General features: G+C 41.5%; 1 protein-coding gene across 3 annotated transcripts in view; it reads left to right on the top strand.

The window, feature by feature from the left end:
• The window catches only part of Slc20a2 (solute carrier family 20 member 2), a 110046-nt gene that overhangs the window by 2079 nt on the left and 87720 nt on the right, over positions 1-20247 (top strand). The window contains exon 1 of one of the 3 annotated variants that reach the window (XM_045130981.1): positions 3538-3656. The exons of the other annotated variants lie outside the window; for them this stretch is intronic. The gene's annotated coding sequence lies outside the window, so the exon portion shown is untranslated. Of the gene's footprint in view, positions 1-3537; positions 3657-20247 lie in introns of those variants that run through there. 3 annotated transcript variants of the gene reach the window in all.

Raw genomic sequence — 20247 nt, 5'->3', positions numbered from 1 at the left:
ACATGGTCTTAGATGTTTTACCTTATTTCCTCTGTAAGGATAGCTTTTTGCATAAACATAGGTTGTCCACAAATATTTCAAGATGTGGGTTTGGTTTGAATGTATTTCTGCTGTTGTGACAATAATAAGGAGTTAGCAGTATAAAATTAATAAGTTAATGTGGTTTTCAAGTTGACGATGGCTTTAAAAGTTCATAGGCCTGCAATTAATCCCTTTGATTTGGCATAAGGTAGTTTACAGAGCCCTGTATCTCTGTCCAACTTCACATTCTACAACGTGGACATCCAATGGTCAGGTTGTGCTAGGACATAGGGAGAAGGTACACAGAAAAGCCTTGATGGCACTTTCTAAAAGGGACCTTTCTGTCCACATTTCTTAGTAGCATTCCTTTTCTTAGTAGCATTCCTAAAAGGGCAAACAAATGACAGAGTTTTCCCACCACCAAACTAAGGAAGTACAGAACAATGAGCTAGCTGGCTGTTAGAATTACACAATTTCATTGAACTTGTCAATGTTAAGAATGTTCAATTATCTATTTTTGAGTTAGTTGTGAGAAATTGATGTGCCTAAGTTTTCAGTTTGCCTGTAAATATTAACTCTTGAGTCCAGTACTTTCTGCATTTCGAAAATTATGGTTTAGATATGATTTAGTTAATTGTATATATCTCTTAATGAGATTAGAGTATGTTTACAAAGATACAGTTGAATGATTTACTTAGGCATGCCAGTTCTCACAACATTGATTGTGAGGGTGATGGTGGAGTCTTTAACAGATTGCATCTTGAGAGAGTGAATGTGGCTGGATTGGTTGGACACACTGAGGAAGGTGGTAGGCATGTGGCGTTTGTGGGTAAATTAGTATATTGGAATTTTCCTGTCAGAAAATTTTTGTGGTCCATCATTGGGAATAAGGAAAAATTGGGAAAGCTTTGCCAGCTGGTATTTATATTGCCTTAGGAAACAACTGAAAAGACCTAAGATTCATGTTTTCTTTTGGGGTGAAGATTTCTGTTCTTTATGATTGATTCTTGCTGTCTACCCCTGTTCAGGCTCTTTCCCAGTCTTGAGATTTATGGACAGTGACTTGTAGAAGAGTTTGTTTAAAAAAGGGGTGTGGGGGAAGTAGTATAAGGAATTCCCAAAGCAGAAGGCTATACAACCAAAGCATTATTATTAGACTTGCCTTTGGGCAAAATTTTGGAACTGTGAGCAACAATGATTCCAATAATATTGACAATATATGTCTTAAATTTTTAAGGTCATTTGTATCAAGAAATGTGGAGACATGCTCCTTAATAAACAAATGAATAGATGTAGTTTACATAATACATGAAACATTACTGAGCTGTTCATAATAGCCATTTCTGTATATATGTCACAGCAACAAAGTCATAGTGACTATAGTAACAGTCTTAGCCCCTGTCTCTAAGGCATTCTAGGAAGGCAGGCCGATTTCATTCCTCACTTCAAAACTTGGCTCTCAGGAGAGGAGCAGTTCAGTAGTAGAGTACTTGCCTAGCATGCTGGAGGCTCTGGGTTCACACCCCAGCACTGCTAGAAATTTAAAAAACTAAACAAAACAGAACAAAAAAACTTGGCCCCAGTTCAGAGTGCCCTTTAGCCAGCAAAGTGCAAGTTGGTTTCTCCTCAACTCATTGCTTATCCCCAGGGGCTAGAACACAGTGGGGTACTCTGTAAGTATTGTCAGAACAATCCGTTGGCTTTTCCTCTGTGAAGGTCCTGCTTGCCCTTCAGTTAGGGCCCATTCCAGCCTCCGCTTCTGCATGGTTGCATTCCCCCCTCCTTCCCCTGTTTTTGGGGGAGTAGGGTCTCATTCAGGCTCAGACTGACCTGGAATTCACCGTGTAGTCTCAGAGTGGCCTTGAACTCACGGCGATCCTCCTACCTCTGCCTGCTGAGTGCTGGGACTAAACGCATGCGCCACCATGCCCAGCTTCCCATCCCCTCTTTGGGTGCTGTTTATATACTGTGCTCTTTAGCATTTTACCTTAATATGGCTTTATATTGCTACACAAGTGTTTCTATGTAGTTAGCTTCCTTACTTCAAATGTAAACTCCTCCAAGGTCACATAATATATACCTATACAGTAGTATTTTTGAAAACGATACAGAAAATCTGTACAAAATAGGCTTGTTAAGTACCCATTGAGCAGATAATAGTTGCCAAGGGGAAATATCAAATATACTTAAAACCACGGGTAGCATGTTAGTTAAGCTTTTAGCATATATGTGAAACAGGGTAAGAATGGAGCCAAATTTTAAAAAAATGTTAACATTTATGTAGTGCTTAAAATGAGACCAGCCACTGGCCCTGAACCCTTTTCGTGTTCATTTCTTTGAGTTTCACAGCAATCCTTTGCAAGTAGGTACAGTTTTGATCCTGTTGTTTTCAAAGGAGAAATGGAAGCACAGGAAAGTAGCTTTCTTGCCCAAGATTATGACAGCATGATAGAGCAGGCAGTGTAGCTCCTGGGTCAGTGCAGGTTCTCTAGGGAGCTTTATTTTGTACTTTGAAGAGACTTAAAAGTTTCTACTTTTAGCCGGGCGTGGTGGCGCATGCCTTTAATCCCAGCACTCGGGAGGCAGAGGTAGGAGGATCGCTGTGAGTTCGAGGCCACCCTGAGACTCCATAGTGAATTTCAGGTCAGCCTGGGCTAGAGTGAGACCCTACCTCGAAAAACCAAAAAAAAAAAAAAAAAAAAAAAAGTTTCTACTTAAAAAAAAAAAATACTGTGAGTGGGAGAAAGAGGGAGAGAGATGATGGGGATGGAATCCAGGACCTTGTACTACCATGTTAGGCAAGCGCTTGCCACATCTCCACATCCCCAGCCCCGAATGTACCCTTCAAACTTCAGGGTAGCATGAAAACTTGCAAAGGCTTTAAGCCGCATAAGCAATAATGAATTTTCCAGGTGGAGGAGGCTGATGATGAAATGGTCAAGGGGACGTTGTATATTGCAAGAACTAAGACAAAAGGAGAGAATCTGAATTTCGAATTTCATGGCTGAGTGAGGATTTTAATCTCTAGCTGTTGGATTCTGGGATAATGATTTACCAGGAATAGGACAGTGACCTTTAAATTCCTAATTTAGTGTCAAAGTGTGCCAAATAAAATATCGTTGAGTGCTATGTGATATCTTTTTAAAGCTCTGTCATGATGTGATTGCTCCTGAAGTTGTCTCTGGGCATCTGTCTGTCCTTTCATAGAATTTTGATCCCACTTTTTCTGCCTGTGTTGAGCAATAAGAGGACACTGAGGTCAGGAATCCTCTTGTAAAATCAAATGCTTTTTTTTTTTGGCAACAAAATGCAAATTTCACTGTTGATTTGGTGACAAAGCTGGAACAAGGTTAGTTTGAAGTGTGGGATTTGATAAAGGCCTAAAAACAAAAGTTAGCAAGCTAGAGAAGAATGATATTCTCTGAAAGCTCAGTTATTTATCCCTTTCATTGGCAGTTTACAGTCTCCTCTTGTAGGGGGGGGGGGTACCAGGCCTCAGCAGTCATTGAGTGTCAATGAGTCTATAGATAAGGGACTGCACATTACCACACTCGCTGTCCAGGAATCAGAAGGGGCCGTGCCATGAATGGGTCCACCACCCTGGCGAGCAGCCAGGCTGGATACACGCTGCACAGGTATAATAGTATAATAGTTGTGTTGCAGATGTACCCCACGGGGAACTATGCCATGTCCTTCGACTTGGGGTTGCTTCATGATCTGCGTCAGGGAAGAAGAGGCTTGGGCTGCTGTGCTTTTAACATTGCCTATTTTGAGATAGCCTGCGTAGAAGTGACTTACACTATTACCCCACAGCTTGTGTTCTATTTAAGTATCTGAGTGATTGATTTTGAAACTTTGAGCTGAAATAATCCATATTGAAATGCTTATCCAATTGGCATGTTAGACTTAACTTTAGAATCACATATTGAAACTAGGATAAGTCACTATTACTTCAATATATGAACTTTAGGGCTGTAAAAGTGGATCTTGTTTTAAAAAAATTTTATTTATTTGAGAAAGAGGTGGGGGGGGTAGAATGGGTACAACAGGGCCTCCAGCCACTGCAATCTCCTCTCTACCCCTTAGAGCTAGATCTTGAACATGAGCCAGTTTGTTAACCAATAGGGCATGCCATGATGCCCAGGATTTATTATAAAGGGAATAGGTACCTTCATATTAAGATCACAGCAGGACCCAAGCATCTGTATCTTAAACTACCCCCAACTGATTATCATGTCTCTCCTACCTATAAAAAGAACTAGCCGGCCTGGAGAGATGGCTTAGCAGTTAAGTGCTTGCCTGTGAAGCCTAAGGACTCCAGTTCGAGGCTTGATTCCCCAGGACCCACGTTAGCCAGATGCACAAGGTGGCGTGCATGTCTGGAGTTCGTTTGCAGTGGCTGGAGGTCCTGGCATGCCCATTCTCTCTCTCTCTGTCTCTCTCTATCTGCCTCTTTCTCTCTCTGTCTGTTACTCTCAAATAAATAAATAAAAATGAACAACAACTAAAAATAAAAAAAAAGAACTAGCTCTGCATCTCATAGATAGGAAAATCAAGGAAAAATGGCTTGCCTGGAGCTGGCCTGATGATAGTAAAATTTTTATCACCAAATAATACACAAACCCAGAATTTTGTAGTTGGAAGAAATTTTCTAGGTCAGCAGTTCAGTAGCTGAGGCTACAGCTGAGTATATAGCATGCTTGTTTATGCCATTTCCAACTAAGATATGAATGCAGAGGAATAGTATTTTGTCATCTATTGTGACTAGGGTAAAGACTAAAAAGTCACCAGAATTTTCTCCTAGTTTTAACGGATGGTTTTTATTGATTTCAAGAATCACTGATTATTTGCAATACTTTTCTTACCCTGTGACACTGTTTAAATTTTTAGAAAAATACTGTATTTTTAGAGCTGAAATGAAACATTAAAATTTATTGTTGAAATTCTTTAATTTTTTTAGTCTTAGGTAAAATAAAATTTTGTGCGAGAATTTTCCCTGAATTATTAAGAGCCTTTAGTTTTTAATCTGGTTGATTTTCAACTTTTCTTTTTATAAGGCTTCTTAACCTTGGAAACAGCACAGTTGGCTTCCATATCAGGATGTTCCTCATTAGAAACCAACAGACTAGTTTTATTCCTTTAGGAAGCCTCCCAAAGCCAGACGTAAATAGTGTGTTGGATATCTGCTAATTGACTAGATAGACCAAGGACTAATGAAGAATGGTAAACAACTGGGAAAAAAAAAAAAAAAAGCATGTTTCAAGAAGCAACTTCAGTGCTATTTATGACTTTTGAGCACCTGGAAGAAGATAATTCTGAAAATAAGTGACAAGATTCTACATATTTCTTTATGTGTTCTAGATACTACTTCTCTCCGCTAATCCATGCACTTGGTGTGTAATATGCGATGTATTTTCCATGACTGTAGTAGCTGGTAATCTTCTGATCGAGCTTTGTTTTGTGTGGGGACAGAAACATCAGTAGGAAGAGAAGTAGGAGCTGCTCATTGGGATATTGTCCCTAGAAATTGGCTGTCATTGAATAATCACTAAAGAACGTGGAATGTGGATCGGTTCTTCATAATGATGTGCTGCTTCATTGAAACTTCACTTTCATCTTCTTTTGTCTATTCTCAGCCCACCCACCCCCCTTTTTAACTTGAACATGTTTTTGGGATTGAAGATTTGCTTTTTTTTTTTTTTTTTCTGTTTTAAAGTAAGAATTTTATCTTCAGAAATAGACCTTTGGAGCAGTTGCCATCCTACTTTGTTATTTTCCAGGCTCAAGAATAATTTCCATTGCCAGGTGTTGTGAGTGCGCTGTCAGAAACAGACGAACATGTCCATGTCTTTCTGTAACATCAGAATTTATTGGATAACAATAAGTTCACACAGTGTGGTGGCTTTGTTGGCAGCAGTACACCCGGGAGTCCTGTTTTCCTTGATAGCCAGGCCATGGGTTGTTTTACTTAATTACTAATTTTTTAAAATTAATTTTATTTTGCATATGTGAGGAATAGTGTGTGGTATATGCACAGCTATTTAGATGCACGTGCCTCATGCGCATATGTGGAAGGCCAGAGGAAAATGTCAGATGTCCTCTGGTACTCATCTATGTCTCTTGCTAGCCTGGATCTCAGTTTTCAGACAGACTGGTTGACCAGCAAGCCCAACTAGTCTCTAGTATCTACTCCCCACAGGACTGGGTTTATAGGTGTGAGTGGCTGTGCCCAGCTATTTACATGGGTGCCAGGGAATTGAACTCAGATGGTCTCAGGCCTTCCCAAGCCCTCATGCTTGTGCAGTAAGCACTCTTACCTGTTGAGCCATCTCCTCAGCCTAGTTACTAATATTATCTCTCAGATCACACAATACATATCGCACAATAAATATGTCTCTATACACACATACATGTGTGTGTGTGTGTGTGTATGTATGTGTGTTTACATATATGTATTACAGAATGGCTATCAAGAGTTAAAGAGGCCTGAGAGACCAAAGGTGGGAGGTTGCTAGGAGTGCAGTCTACAGGAGTCAGACAACCTAACCTGGCCAGAGGTCTGTTGCTGCTCCAGTCCTTTGCCAGGTCACAGGTTGGAGCAGAGCTGCAGAAGGAGAGGAGTAGATGACAGATCCAGATGGCAGTTTGAATAGGCCACATGGACTGGGCATGAAGTAGAGCTGAAGCCCCTGAGCCAGTCATGAGTTTTCTGCCTGTTGGTCCCTTGATACACGAACCAAGCTGTGTGATGCCAGTTTAGTGGGGTCATCATCGCAGTGTTGAGTGCCCATCTCCTTCACGGGGTCTGTGTGAGGGCGTTGCATCCTTTCCTCAGTCTCGTGTCTGAGGAGGTCTTGGGCCTGGTTTTTAAACGAATTTAATATGCCCATGCGTTCCTATAACCCCAGCTTGCTTTGATGAATTTATATAGTGACATTCTTGCCTTGTGGGTAGTGGTGGCCAGGTGATGGTGTTTACATGTCTACCAAGGAGCAATGTCATTCTTCACCAGAATGGAGTCAACTGTTGCTTGTGTAATGGGTCTCTCAGGACAAGGCATAGTCGGGAAAACCATTCTTTCAGCCAATATGGAATAACTTGGGGCAAGGCATAGCTTGATCTCAACATCAGGTGTGGTGACATATACCTGTGCTATCAGCATTTAGGAGGTGGAAGCAGGAGGGTTGAGAGGTCAAGGTCATCTTCAGCTGCATAGCAAGTTCCAAAGCCATTATAGGCTCCATGAGACCCTGCCTCAAAAAACTGGGGAGAGAGCTGGAGAGATGGCTAAGTGGAGAGAGTGACTGCCTGCAAGGCATGATGGTGTGCACCTGTGGTCCCAGTGCTGGGAGACACAGATAGAGAATCCCTGAGGCTCAGTGGCTGGCTAGTCTAGCCCAATCTGTGAGCTCTAGTTTAGGTTCAGTGAGAGACTCAGTTCCAAAAGAATAAGCTGGAGGGCAGTACAGAAAGACACACTATTGAGCCCTGGCCTCCACGTGTACCCACACACATAGGAACATGCATATGTATGTTCACACATCATACACAAACATAGAATAATTTCCATTCTTTTCATGATGGTTCTTCACCATTTTTATGATGTTCATTGTTTTGTTGTTGCTCTTGTTTTCTATGCAGAAATGAAGGGTGATATCTGTGCTTATTTTGAGTTATCTGGGTATCCTGGATAACAGGTAGTAGAGCTGTATTTGCTTTTGACCCTTGTGCTAAGCTTCTGTCAGACTTCTTTTTAGTATGCTGATGTAATGTTACTTACTTACTTACTTTCTTTCTCTCTTTTTTTTTTTCAAGGTAGAGAATCACCTTAGCCCAGGCTGACCTGGAATTCACTCTAGTCTCAGGGTGGCCTCGAACTCACGGCAGTCCTCCTACCTCTGCCTCCTGAGTGCTGGGATTAAAGGCGTGTGCCCGGCCTGCTAATATTTTCTTATCCTTCTTTGTTTGTATGCTGGGGGAGGCAGTAAGAAGCAGGAGTGCTTCCAGATGCCACAAAGTACAAAGAGATGGAAAATATGTGTGTAATTAACAAATGAAGGACTCAGTCTTCAGGGTTTTTAATATGCATGTACACATTCTTAGAAATTAGTTTGTTGATTACAGTTAAGACATTTGACATGAGACTGGGCATAGTGGTGCACACCTTTGATCCCAGTACTCGGGAGGCAGAGGTAGGAGGATCACCATGAGTTCGAGGCCACCCTGAGACTAGTGAATTCCAGGTCAGCCTGGGATAGAGTGAGACCCTACTTCCAACCCCCCTCCCCCCAAAAAAGTGATTTGACAGGAATAGTCATGTTTTCAGTTCTTGTCATGACCTCCTCATTGATTATAAGTTGACTTCATTCATCAATAAGTCTGTCTTCAGTAAAGTAAGAGACATTGGTTCTTATGAGTCAAGTTTTACTCAACAGGGAGAAATATGACACAATAGATTTATTTGATTGTTTCGAGGTAGGGTCTCACTGTATTCCAATCTGACCTGGACCTCACTCTAGCTCCAGGCTAGCCTCCGACTCACAGCAGTCCTCCTACCTCTGTCTCCCCAGTGCTGGGATTAAAAGGTGTGCACCACTGTGTCCTGCCAGAATGGACTTTTGATCTTTTAAAATTTGTTTTCTTTTTTTTTGAGGCAGGGTCTCATTCTAGCCTAGGCTAATCTGGAACTCACTCTGTAGTCTTAGGCAAGCTGGTCTTGAACTCATAGCAGTCCTCCTACCTCTGCAACCTGAGTGCTGGGATTGAAGGTGTGTGCCACCACGCCTGGCTGATTTTTTTTCTAGCCCAGGCTGTCCTGGAATTCATTATGTAGTCTCATGGTGGCCTCAAACTCACAGCTATCCTCCCACCTCTGCCTCCCGAGTGCTGGGATTAAAGGTGTGTGCCACCACGCCTGGCTGTTAATTTTTAATTTAATGAAGCAAAATTCCATCAAGTATTTGTTTAATTTTTTGCTTCCCTCTTATTCCTTTCTGCCCAACCTAATTATCACCTGGCCTCACTTGTGCAGTTTTTCTCATGTGTTGAGAACATCTGGTTGTATTTCTTTGTACTTGGGCTTTCCCTGCCTTTCCCATGTTCCAGTTTCTTATTGACATCGCTTGTAAGTTGGCCCCTGTCACCTTTGGATTCCACTGGTCTCACCTCTTGTCCATCCCTGCCATTGAGGTCCAGTCTCCTCTTGCATGTGGGCATTTGGTCGGCTTCTCTCTGTGACTTGCCACGCTTACCCTCGCATGTCAGCCCGCTCCTTTCCCTCTCGGCTCTGAACTGACTGCTGCTGTCTTCTTGGCACTTTTCAGTCATGGTTCATCTGCTCTGGAGGCTCTTCTGTTTTCCTTGTTCCCGGGTGACAGGGTTTGTTGTTGGGCCTTGCACAGAACACAGCTCTGCAGAGTCAAGATGAATCAGTTGTGAGCTGTTCTTGGAATGTTGAGCTTCCTGTGTTCTCTGCTTTTAAGAGTTAAGATGGGTAGTCCAGACAACACATGCTACCTTAAAAAGAGTCTTCCAGTGAAGTTCTTTCAACTATTAAAGAACTAGAGACATTACCCCCTCATCTTAAAAGATCTAATAACACACAATTCATGTTTGGGGTCTAGGTAGAAGGAGGGCAGGCAAAGAAAGGTAAGATTTAGAAAAGGTCTCACAATATTTGTCAACGTCTAGAAATGGAAATAAAATGGAGACCACCACTTTTATTTTGGTGTGTGTGATGTTTCTGTGTATGTCTGTGTGCGTGTTCATCTGTGTTAGTGTGTGCATGCCGCTGTGCACATGTCAAAGTCAGAAGACAGCTTTGGTTGTCAGTCTTCACCTTTCACTTTTTGGGGGTGGTAAGTGACAAGGGCTGCCCTTGTTTACCTCTGAGGCTGGGTTAGTTGGTCCATGAGTGCTGGCTGATTCTCCTGTCTCTGCCTCCCTTCTGGCCATAGGCAGACGCTGAGGTTACGGATGTTCATAGCACCCAGTGTTTTCCATGGGACAAGCAGTACTCACGGTTGCATGACAGACACTATCCACTGAGATATCTCCCCAGTCCCTAAGATACCATGTTTCCTTCCTTTTTTCTTTTTAATCTGGGTGCTGAGGATCAAACTCAGGTTCACTTGCTTACTTTGTCAGTGCTGTTACTTGCTGAGCCATCTCTCTGTTCAGAAACCACAGCATTAAGTGTTTGTTAGATAAAAGCTCCTCTAAACAAATAGTGTCCATAATTCTATTAAATAGTTTTATTATTGTATTGTTAGTTTTTTTGTATTTTCCTTAATGTTTTAAAAAGTTCAATCTTTTTTTTTTTAGTTTGTATGTGCATATATGGGTAAGTGTACGTATGTGCATGTGTGCATATAGGTTAATGTGTGCACCACAGCGTGTGTATATGCATATTGGTACATGCATGCATCACAGTATGTGTGTGGCAGTCAAAGAACAACATTGGGAATTTCTCCTCTCCTTCCATATTCTTTTCAGGCAGGATATTTCCTGTTGTTTTGCTGCTTGTGAACTTCTGGGTTCTCCCGGCTTTACCTCCCTTTGTCATAGGTATGATGGCATTATAGACATGTGTGCCACTCTGTGTCCAGCTTTACACGGGTGCTCAGGAGGATCAAACTCAGGTTGGCAGGCTTGCAAGCAAGTACCTTTAACAGCTGAGCCCTCTCCCCAGCCTTAGTCATCTTTTCATGTTGAACAACTTGATGCCTCGTCCATAAATATTAGTCTGAGTCATTTTGTAACTATACTGTAATAGTCTCCAAATGCTGTGAACAATTGACTGGTTAGTTCCTTGTGTGGGAAAGCATATAACTTGTATTGTTGGCCCCGAACCTAGTTGTAATGTAAAGGAAAGAGTTTGTGGCACAACTTTACTGTACATGGTTTGTAGATTCATATTTTTTACATTTTTCTTTTATCCATGTATGTATTCTTTGTAAAAATTTTGCTCATTAATGTATTTTAATTATACAAGATAATGGGTCTCATAACATTTCATATACATATATATGTATATGTATATGTACATGTATATGTATATGTATATATGTATATACATATGAATTATATGAATTGGCATGCCAGGGTCTTCAGCCACTACAGTCAAATACCAGATGTGCATGCCTTCTTGTGTGCATATGTGACCTTGCATCACTTTGTGCATCTGGCTTATGTGGGACCTGGAGAGTTGAACATGAGTTCTTAGGCTTCGCAAACAAGTGCCTTAACTGCTAAGCCATCTCTTCAGCCCGAGAGTTATATTTTTATTACAGAAATAATGTGGCTACTGATCAAAATGCTTGCAAGTCCTACGTCATTTTTGCTTCTGTGGTTCTTGTGAAAGCTAACAATACTCCCTTAGAGTCAATCCCTGACCTTCCCCATTTTAATCAAAAGATGTGTATTTACTTGGGTCTGTTTACCAGCTCTCATAGTGACTTTTATCTCATCCCATAAATCAGATTCCCTTTCAAAGCAAAACTTGCCATGACTGAGCATATTTGAAAACAGTGTGGCACACACTTGGGCAGGCAGGATGTCAGTGTCATTGAAATAGTTCCTGTAATGACTGCTTTCAGGAAGGTTGAGCAAAAGTTAATTAGATCCAGCAGTTTGGAATGTTTTACAGTAGGTCTTTTTTCAGCTGTCATCTCATCACTGGGATGTATGTGTCTGTACACGCACACGTGCACACGAGAACCTGAGTCTGTCTGTTGGCATATTATACTTGTGTGCTTTGGAGACATGAGCATAGCTGACACTTTGGTTACTTTAAAAGATGTCAAGTAAGCCGGGCATGGTAGCGCATGCCTTTAGTCCCAGCACTTGGGAGGCAGAGATAGGTCGATCACCATGAGTTCGAGGCAACCCTCAAACATAGTAAGTTCCAGGTCAGCCTAGACTAAAGTGAGACCCTACCTCGAAAAACCAAAAAAAAGATGTAAAGTAAATGAACTTCCTTTAACAAAATAGCCAAACCAAATAATTTGCATTTCTGATGTAGGAGAAATTGATATGATATTTTGTATATGACTGATTACCTTTCTTCCTAAGTTCTGAGATTTGGATCTGTGTACTGGACCTTATGGTAAATCAGGTTGGGTAAAATTTTCACTTAAAACAAACTTATTCCTCTGACCTGATTTGTGTGTCCTTTAATAATTCACTACTACTATGTAGTGTGATTATGTTTGCCTACTGTGATTTCTTTTTTATTTTGTATTATAAGGATTACATTTAAAAGGCTTTAAAGGGCTGGAGATATGGCTTAGTGGTTAAGCACTTGCCTGTGAAGCCTAAGGACCCCAGTTGAAGGCTCGATTTCCCAGGACTGACATTAGCCAGATGCACAAGGGGGCACACACATCTGGAGTTTGTTTGCAGTGGTTGGAGGCCCTGGCGCACCTATTCTCTCTCTTTCTCTTTCTGCCATTCTCAAGTAAATAAATAAACAAATTTTTAAATAAAAAAGGCTTTAGAAATGTCAGTACAAAAAAAAAAAAAGAATGAAAAGAAAAGAAAAAAATGTCAGTGTAGGTACTGGAGGATTGGCTCAGTAGTTAAGGCACTTGCTCACAGAACTTGACAGCCTGACTTCCATTCCTCAGTACCTGCATAAAGCCAGATGTACAAAGTGGCACATGTGGCTGGAGTTTGTAGCAGTAGCAGGAGGCCACGGTATGCCCATTCTCTTCCCTCACCCCCACTTGCAAATAAATAACATATTTAAAAAAATAAAATAATCCAGGTGTGATGGCACATGCCTTTAGTCCCAGCACTCAGGATGCAGAGATAGGAGGATTGCAGCAAGTTCAAGGTCTCACTAAGACTACATAGTGAATTCAAGGTCAGCCTGGGCTACAGTGAGACCTTACCTTGAAAAAATAAATAAATAAATAAATAAATAAAATATCAGTACAGTTGACACTTTGTGTTCACTGCTTCCAATCCTACCTATTGGTTCCACACCCACAGACTGAGCCAGTCCTAGATCAGAATTATTTTTTGAAAATTAATAAATTAGAGACGTGTGGGGGGAGGGGCAAGCCTCTCTGGGCTGCTTGATCATTTGTGAACTTCCAGGTTCTGGTGAGTTTCCTCTTATCTTGGCCGAGGAGGGCCGAAATGAAGAAAGAACTCCCTGGTCCCTACTTCCCACATGGGCTCTTTACCCATTCCTGCCCTCCACATGGCAAGAACACTTTGTACTTTCTTTTCTTTCCTCTCTTAACTCTCTTTAAATTTTTTTTTTTTTTTTTTACATTTCTTTCAGACCTGCCATGCGGGCTGTCAAACCATATGGGTGTATCCATTTTCCTTCCTCTGGTTGTATACTTCCCTCAATAAATATAATAATTTAATATTGAAGAAAAGAACATAAATTGTGTCTGTATTGAACATGTACAAGTTTTTTTTCTTTGTTCAGATTCTTAGAAACTGTAGCATAGCAACAATTTGCATAATATTTGCACTGTATAAGTAATCTAGAGATATTTTAAAGTATATGGGTAGATGTGCACAGGCTCTGTGTAAACACTTGATCTCAGGCAAGGTTCTTAACACCTGTGTATTCCCTAGACTCATGTAGGTCCTAGAATCAGTTCCATGTGGATATAGAGGGTCAGCTGTATTCAGTTAAAACCCAAGAGTTTTCTTTTGAATTTTTTTAAAAACTTTATTGACAGCTTCCATAAATACAAACAATGAACCATGGTAAGTTCCACCCTCACACCTCCTGCTCCCGCTCTCAAATCCACCCATCATTGAATCCCCTCTTCTTTCCAATTAACCTCTCTTCTGTTCTGATGCCACCATCTTTTCTTCCCATTATGAAGGAGCCTGAGATTTTGATAAACATTAATGTGTGTTTCATCTAAGAAATTTTTTTTTAAGTTGGGCACTTGGGAGATGGAGACAGGAAGATTAGGAGCTCAAGGTTGTTCTTAGCTGCACAGAGAGTTTGAGGCCAACAAACAGAATGTTGTGCAGCATGCTAATTATACTTAATTAGTGGTAATGCATCACTTCCTATACACAATTTATAGAAAGTGAATTTAAACTCATTTCAAAGAAATAGCAGTATTCTTCTGGTAAAAACTACCAGAAGTGACTATAGAAAAATCATAATGTTCTAGCTGTACATTTTGTTTGTTTATTTTAGAGAGAGAGAGAATTGATGCACCAGGGCATCAGCCACCGTAATCGAACTCCAGGTGCTTGCACCACCTAGTGGGCATGTGGAACCTTGCTCTTGCCTCATCTTTGTGCGTCTGACTTAAGTGGGATCTGGAGAGTTGAACATGGGTCCTTAGGCTTTGCAGACAAGTGCCTTAACTGCTAAGACATCTCTCCAGCCCTAGCTCTATATTTTAGAAGTAACAAGCTGTTATTAAATGGTGTATCAGTTACTTTCTCATCACAGAAGCAGATAAAGAAAAGGATAGCTTATTTTTTGAGGGGAAGTCTTATTATGGCAGGAGCAGGCAACTGGTGTCACATTAGCACAGAGGAAGAAGAAAACAAGCAGACCTGGGCTGTAACACCTCAAGTGCCTGTACCCATTGACACACTTCTTCCATTGAGGCTGTACCTCCTAAAGGTTCCACAATTTTCCTGAGCAGCACCACCAACTGAGGGTTGAGTGTGCAAATACGTGAATCTTATGGGGGGAATTCTACATTCAAACCACCATATTCCACCCCTGCCTCCCATAGACTCATGTCCATCTCATGATTCCAAATGCATTCAGCCCAACCTTTAAAAGCCCTTATAGAGGCTGGAGAGATGGCGCAGCAGTTAAGGTGCTTGCTCACAAAGCTTGATGGCCTGGGTTTGATTCCCCCATACACTTATAAAGCCAGAGGCACAAAGTGGGGCATGTGTCTGGAGTTCCTTTCCAGGGCAGGAGGCCCTTATGTGCCCTTTCATCTTCATTCTCTTTCTCCCTTTGCAAATAACCGAAAATAAAAAATAAAGGTTTCTGTAGTGTTTACCAGTCCTAACACTGTCCAAAAATTTCAAAGTCTCATCTGAGACTTTGTCATGATAAGACAGTCTTTTAACTGTGAGCCTTGTAAAAGCAAAACACAAGGTGCATACTTCCAACATATAATGACACAGAGTAAACATTCCCATTCCAAAAGGGAGGAATGGGGACTGGAGGGATGGCTTAGAGGTTAAGGCATTTGTCTGCAAAGCCAAAGGACCCAGGTTCAATTCCCCAGGACCCACGTTAGCCAGATGCACAAGAGGGCACATGTGTTTGGAGTTTGTTTGCAATGGCTGAAGGCCCTGGTGCACCCATTCTCTCTCTCCCCCCTTTCTTTCTCCCTCCCTCTCTCTCTCTCTCTCTCTCTGTGTGTGTGTGTGTGTGTGTATGTGTATGTGTAAATGTAAACATTTTTTTTTAAGGGAGGAATGGGGTATAGCAAGGAAAAATTAGACTAATGCAAGAGGACTCATGATGAAACCATCTGGGCTTTGAAGGGCTTGGGCCATTCCACCCCTCCATCAATGCTACTTGTAGCCTGGCTTTAGGGCAGGATCTGCCCTGAGACTGTTGCTTTTCCATAGTCCTGGCATCTCTGATATACTGAGGGTTCACCTTCACAGCTCCCTTCCAGGACCTCCTTTCAGGGGCTTCAATCCTGCCTTTCATGGCTTAGATGTGGCTGCTCTGAAACCATGGTGAAGCATCCCGTGACTCCATCTTTCATCTTCCATTTTGCTAAAACCATCACTATGTGGATGGTGTGGCAAGTTCTGCCAGGTGAGCATGAAGCCTGACCCTGGATCACAGCTGGAGCAGCCTCTGCGTGCTGACCTTGAGGAGCAAGAGACTCCTTTAGCAGTGTGCCTGCATGCCTTTTCCTTTCAAAAGAATTCACATTTTTACTAGCTTGAGCCTTCAGCGGGTTTGGTCTTACTTTCAGGGCACCTTTCCTATTGTCCCAGTGCACAGCAGTTGGCTTATCCTTAATGGTAATAATCTAATAATCACTACAGTCTCTGCGCCTGGGACTTTGAAGTTGCCCTCTTTTCTTTATGTGCCAAACAATATTTATTTTCATATCTTTACGTTCTGTATCACCTCATTTTCATTGTTGATCTGAATCAGGATGGCAAAGAGAGACCATACCACAGAGACAATATTTTCTTGCCTTGAAATTATTTTAGAAAACATTTTTAAATTTTTAAGTTCAACTTGGCTCAAGTTCTCAGGACATGAGCAGAAAGCAGCTAGATTCTTTCCCAGAGTTCCACAAACTGCCTGTAGCCCAATTCCCAATAGAGTCCACAGCCCAAACTTCTACAAAATGGTCCATTAAGCTTTGCTTATGATATTGGAAGGCTTCTCTGGTCCACAGTTCCAAAGTTTTACACAGTCCTCTCACACACCAGTTCCCAAAATGTGGGAACCACATGGTCATGTGGTGTCAGTTTTCTTTATCAGTTTCTTTATCAATCCTTTCTTGTTGCTTGACAAATATCTTACCAGAAACAGCTTAAGGAAGGGAAGGGCTTATTTTGGCTTGCAGTTTTACAGGGAGGTCTGGTGAGGAAGTCATAGCAGGAGTCATCAGCCAGCATCATGGCATCACACCAGCATGCAGGAAGTAAAACAAGCAGGACAATGCCCACTCAGTGACATTTCCTCCATCAAGGCTCCACCTCTTAAAAGTTCTATAACCTGGGCTGGAGATATGGCTTAGCAGTAAAGGCACTTTCCTACAAAGCCAGTGGACCCAGGTTCGATTCCCCAGGACCCACATAAGCCAGATGCACAGGGTGATGCATGCATCTGGAGTTCCTTTGCAGTGGGAGGCCCTGGCATGCCCTTTCTCTCTCTCTGAAATAAATAATAATTTCTAAAAGTTCCATAACTTTCCTGAACATTGCCACCAAATGAGGATTAAGTATGCAAACATACGATCTGTAGGGGGCATTTTATATTCAAGTCACCACAGATGGGATGGATACCTGGAATTACTCAAATATAAAATCCAGGAACTATAAATGAGAAAAAACATGATATTTGTCCTTCTGAAACAAGTCTTAATTCACTATCTCCAGTTGCATTCTTTTTTCTACAAATAACACAACTTTGTTTCACTTTATGTGTATAAATTTGTGTGCAGGTACACATGTGTGCAGGTGCAAGTATCTACACATATATGTCACTCCTCAGGAATGCTGTCCATCTTTTTTTAAAAAAAAATTATTTATTTGAGAGAGGGAAAGAGAGAGAGAATGGTCACGCTAGAGCCTCCAGCCACTGCAAATGAACTCCAGACACATGCACCACCTTATGCATCTGGCTTACATGGCTCCTGGGGGAATCAAACCGAGGTCCTTTGGCTTTGCAGGCAAACGCCTTAACCACTTAGCCATCTCTAGCCCTGTGTATTTTTTTTGAGACAGGTTCTCTCGTTGGCTTGGAGCTTGCCAACTAGGCTAGACTGGCTGGCCTGGACAGTGAGCCCAGGCGCCCACCTGTCTTCATTTCTCCAGCACTAGGATTATAAACATGTGCCGTCATGCCTGTTTTTTTAAATTGTGGGTTCTGGGGTTCAAAATGAGGTCCTCATGCTTGTATCACAAGCACGTTACTGACAGCTGTTTATCTAGCCCAACCTTGTTCTTGATGGCTGAAAAAGTATATATCACATTTTACCTATTCCTTTGTTGTCAGATACCTAGGTTGGTTCCATAATTTAGCTATTGTGAATAGTGCTGCAGTAAGCATAGCTGTGCAAATAGTTGTGTGTCCTTTTAGTAAATACCCAGAAGTAGTATAGCTGGGGCACATGCAATATGGAGAAACCTCCATATTGACGTCCACATAGTGGCTAACCTAGTTTACCTTCCCACCACCAGTATAGGAGGTTCCCTTTTATCCACGGCCTTACTAACATTGTTGTCTTTTGTTTTGTTGTTGTTTTTGTTTTTCAAGGCAGGGTCTCACTCTTGTTCAGGGTGGCCTTGAACTCACAGCAGTCCTCCTACCTCTGCCACCCAAATGATGAGATTAAAAGCGTGTGCCACCATGCCTTTTTTTTAAAATTACTGCAATTATGACTGAGTATGATGAAATCTCAGTGTAATTAAAATAAATTTATTTATTTGCACAGAGAGAAAGGGAGAGAGAGACACCTCTAGCCACTTATAAATGAACTCCAGAGGTATGCGCCACTTTGAGCATCTGGTACATGTGTACTGAGGAATCAAACCTGGGTCGTTAGGCTTTGCAGACAAGTGCCTTAACCACTGAGCCATCTCTCCAGCCTTCAGTGTAGTTTTGATTTGCATTTCTCTGATAGCTGCTGAGATTCAAAACTTTTTTTTATTGTATTATTTTTTGTTCATTTTTTATTTATTTATTTGAGAGCGGCAGACACAGAGAGAAAGACAGAGGGAGAGAGAGAGAATGGGCGCGCCAGGGCTTCCAGCCACTGCAGACGAACTCCAGACATGTGTGCCCCCTTGTGCATCTGGCTAACGTGGGACCTGGGGAACTGAGCCTCGAACCAGGGTCCTTGGGCTTCACAGGCAAGCGCTTAACCGCTAAGCCATCTCTCCAGCCCCAAAACTTTTTTCATATGTGTATTGGCTATTTGTATTTCTTCTTTTCAGAACTGTCTATTCATTTCATTAGTTCATTTATTGATTGGGTTGTTTGATTTCTTGTTTAGACATAAATCCTCTGTCAATTGTATACCTTCCAGAAAATCTTTTTCCCATTCGCCAGGTTGTCTCTTCATGCAATTGGCAATTTCCTTTGCTGGACAGAAGCTTTTTAATTTCATGAGGTTTCATTTGTTGATTGTTGTTTTTATTTCCTGAATGACCTCAGTCCTATTCAGAAAGTCCTTATTTATGCCTGATGATCTTTTGAATGTGTACCTTTTAAAAAAAAATTGCAAGCAGAGAGAGGGGAAGAAAGAGAATGAGGTAGGCACCTCAAGGCTTCTTTCTACTGCAAACGAATTCCAGATGCATGTGCCACTTTGTGCATCTGGATGTACATGAATGCTGGGAGGTGAATCTTGTCAACAGGCTTTGTAAGCAAATGCCTTTAAGTGTTGAGCCATCTCTCCTGACCTAATGTCTCCTTGAATTTTTTTTTTTTTTTTTTTTGGTTTTTCGAGGTAGGGTCTCATTCTAGTTCAAGCTGACCTGGAATTCACTATGTAGTCTTAGGGTGGCCTTGAACTCACAGTGATCCTCCTACCTGTGTCTCCCGAGTGCTGAGATTAAAGGCATGTGCCACCACGTCTGGCTGAATTTGGTTTTTAAAGTATTATTTTTCATGAGTATGTGTGTTGTTTGTATACCTGTGGATATGTTTGTTCATATGTGTGTGGGTATATGTGTGTGGAGACTAAAGGTCAATGTTGGGTGTCTTCCTGACTTGTTTTTTTCCCTTGTTCTTTGAGACAAGGTCTCTCCCTGAATTTAGAGCTCACTAATTTGGCTACTCAGCTAGCCACTGAGGCACAGGGATTTCCTGTTTCTGCCTCCCTGGTGCTTGGATTACAAGCACGCACCACCATGCCTAGTATTTTATATTGGTATTGGCATGCACTTCACCCACTGAATCATTTCCCTACTCTCAAGTATTTTATTGAAAAATTTTACCTGTATATACAGGGATATTGGTTTATTATTTTCTGTTTTGTTGGGTCTTTTTCTGATTTGGTGCCAGAGTAATAATACTGGCTTCATGGAAAGAGTCTTATAGCATTTCTTCCTTTTGTATTTTATGGAATAATTTGAGAAATGTTCATGCTAGTTCAATTTTTTTTAAATTTTTATTTATTTATTTATTTGAGAGCGTCAGACACAGAGAGAAAGACAGATAGAGGGAGAGAGAGAGAATGGGCGCGCCAGGGCTTCCAGCCTCTGCAAACGAACTCCAGACGCGTGTGCCCCCTTGTGCATCTGATTAACGTGGGACCTGGGGAACCAAGCCTCGAACCGGGGTCTTTAGGCTTCATAGGCAAGCGCTTAACCACTAAGCCATCTCTCCAGCCCCTAGTTCAATTTTTTAAAGGTCTGGTAGAATGCTGATGTAAATCCTTGTGAACCTGACTTTTTTTGTTTAAGAGATTTTTTTTTTAAACTTACTATTTTAATTCCCATGCTTGTTATGATCTGTTTAAAATGTCTTATCTCATTTTGGTTTTATTTTGGTATCTCATGTGCATC

This window comes from Jaculus jaculus, chromosome 12 (assembly GCF_020740685.1).
Source record: "Jaculus jaculus isolate mJacJac1 chromosome 12, mJacJac1.mat.Y.cur, whole genome shotgun sequence".
Lineage (NCBI taxonomy): Eukaryota > Metazoa > Chordata > Mammalia > Rodentia > Dipodidae > Jaculus > Jaculus jaculus.
Note: the sequence above shows the minus strand (reverse complement) of the source record. Positions and strands in the feature narration are given on the sequence as shown.